The sequence below is a fragment of the Capra hircus genome, chromosome 11 (assembly GCF_001704415.2).
Source record: "Capra hircus breed San Clemente chromosome 11, ASM170441v1, whole genome shotgun sequence".
NCBI classification, from domain to species: Eukaryota; Metazoa; Chordata; class Mammalia; order Artiodactyla; family Bovidae; genus Capra; species Capra hircus.
Window position 1 is genome coordinate 13,853,053 of NC_030818.1, and position 2,930 is coordinate 13,855,982.

General features: G+C 44.4%; 1 pseudogene across 1 annotated transcript; it reads left to right on the forward strand.

Annotated features, from left to right (window-relative positions):
* On the forward strand, positions 1-1,403 carry LOC102186488 (annotated as a pseudogene). Its single transcript, XR_001918778.1, has one exon. The product of XR_001918778.1 is annotated as a transforming protein RhoA pseudogene (transcript).

Here is a 2,930-nt window from a genome sequence, read left to right on the forward strand (position 1 = left end):
TCTCCATCAGTTGTCTCGTTAGTCAGCCGCCGCCTCCTCAGCCACCCGCTGTAGTCTTCGAGCTTGCGACTCGAGGACAAGCGTCCTCGGCGCAGAGAGGCCGGACTCGGAGTCGTCGCCTGAGTGCCTTTCATCTGAGAAGTTCAGGGCACTTTGTAGAACTTCTGCTGTACAGGCCGTGGGTCTGTAAGCAGTGGCTTACAGCCATTTGTAAGCAATGGCTGCCATCCGGAAGAAACTGGTGATTGTTGGAGATGGAGCCTGTGGCAAGACTTGCTTGCTCATTGTCTTTAGCAAGGACCAGTTCCCAGAGGTGTATGTCCCTACGGTGTTTGAGAACTATGTGGCAGATATTGAAGTGGATGGAAAGCAGGTAGAGTTGGCTTTGTGGGACACAGCTGGGCAGGAAGATTATGATCGCTTGAGGCCTCTCTCCTACCCGGATACCGACGTTATACTCATGTGTTTCTCCATTGACAGCCCTGATAGTTTAGAAAACATCCCAGAAAAATGGACTCCGGAAGTCAAGCATTTCTGTCCCAACATGCCCATCATCCTGGTTGGGAACAAGAAGGATCTTCGAAACGACGAGCACACAAGGCGGGAGCTGGCCAAGATGAAGCAGGAGCCAGTAAAACCCGAAGAAGGCAGAGATATGGCAAACAGGATTGGTGCTTTTGGGTACATGGAGTGTTCAGCAAAGACCAAAGATGGAGTGAGGGAGGTTTTTGAAATGGCCACGAGAGCTGCTCTGCAAGACAGACGTGGGAAGAAAAAATCTGGGTGCCTTGTCTTGTGAAACCCCTGCTGCAAGCATAGCCCTCATGCGGTTAATTTTGAAGTGCTGTTTATTAATCTTAGTGTATGATTACTGGCCTTTTTCATTTATCTATAATCTACCTAAGATTACAAATCAGAAGTCATCTTGCTACCAGTATTTAGAAGCCAACCATGATTATTAATGATGTCCAACCCACCTGACCCACCAGGGTCCTTCTGACATTGCTCTTAACAGCCCTCCTCTGCACTCCCACCTGACACACCAGGCGCTAATTCAAGGAATTTCTTAACTTCTTGCTTCTTTCTAGAAAGAGAAACTGTTGGTAACTTTTGTGAATTAAGCTGTAACTACTTTATAACTAACATGTCCTGTCTGTCATCTATCAGCTGCAAGGTACTCTGGTGAGTCACCACTTTAGAGCTTTACTCCTTTTAACAGATTTCATTGGCATAGCTCTGAGTGGCTATCCAGTTTTTTGAAAATGTGCTCAGCCAGAAAGGCCCAAGTCCACGCAGCTGTGGTATAGTTACAGTTCTGTGGTTTCATGTTAGTTACCTTATAGTTACTGTGTAATTAGTGCCGCTTAATGTATGTTACCAAAAATAAATATGTCTACCCCAGACTAGATGTAGTATTTTTTATATAATTGGATTTCCTAATACTGATATTTGTCATCTTCACAGAAAGTGTATTGGTTTTTTTTTTTTTAAAAGTGTATTTGAAAATAAAGTCAGATGGAAAATTCAAAAAAAAAAAAAAAAAAAAAAGACCTAGCAATGATGTAGATTAGGTAACAGAACAAATCCCAGTTAACTGAAAAAGATTCAAATGATAACCAAGCATGCTCTTTGACTACAATGGAGTTAAATTAAAGCTCAGTAACAAAGACATTTAGAAAACCGCAAGGTATTGGGCTTCCCAAGTGGCGCTAGTGGTAAAGAGACACAGGTTCGACCCACAGCACCCTTCTAGAATAGTCTTTGGAAACCCAGACCTAGGCCTCTGTCTTCCCCTTCTCTAGCATCCTGGAGCTTCTTGGTGATGGAGGGGCATCTCAGGCCCTGTCCAGCCCCCTTCCCTTCCACCTGCTGGCTTCAGAGTCTGTGGCTTAACCATATTCAGGAGGGCCCCTGTGCAGGGATCACAGGAGAAGGCCTTTCCTGGCTCTTCTCCATCCCCACGTGCCTAGATATACTGGTGCCTTCCCAGAGCTTCTTCCACTCCTCTCTCCCTGTGCCTGGCTGTGAACAGCCTCTGTAGGGTTCTCTTGCCCTCTGGCTTCCAGTTCAGCTTGTGGGAGGCTCTGAAGGAGAGATCAAGGTTATTTGTTTGTTTTTACTTTGCAATTCTTATGTTTTATTAAATTTGCCTATAGTTGATTTACAACATTATACTAGTTTCAGATGTACAGCATAGTGATTTAATATTTTTATAGATCATATTCCATTTAATCTAGATAGCATATTAAAAAGCAGTGACATTACTTTGCCAACAAAGGTCCGTCTAGTCAAAGCTGTGGTTTTTCCAGTGGTCATGTATGGATGTGAGAGTTGGACTATAAAGAAAGCTGAGCACTGAAGAATTGATGCTGTTGAACTGTGGTGTGAAGACTCTTGAGAGTTCCTTGGACTGCAAGGAGATCAAACCAGTCCATCCTAAAGGAAATCAGTCCTGAACATTCATTGGAAGGACTGATACTGAAGCTGAAACTCTAATACTTTGGCCACTTGTTGTGAACAACTGACTCTTGAAAAAGACCCTGATGCTGGGAAAGACTGAAGGCGGGAGGAGAAGGGGAAGACAGAGGATGAGATGGTTGGATAGGATCACCGACTCGATGGACATGAGTTTGAGCAAGCTCTGGGAGTTGGGGATGGCCAGGGAAACCTGGCGTGCTCTGTAGCCCATGGGGTCGCAAAGAGTTGGACACGACTGAGCAACTGAACTGACTATCAGGGACCTCCTCAGTGGTCCAGTGGTTGAGACTTCACCTTCCAACACAGAGGGGTATGGGTTTAATCCCTGCTCAGGGAGCTAAGATCCCACAGGCCTCACAGCAAAAAAAAAGATAAAAAAAAAAACCCAAAAAACCAAAACATAAAACAGAAACAATATTGTAACAAATTCAGTAAAGCATTTAAAAGGTCCA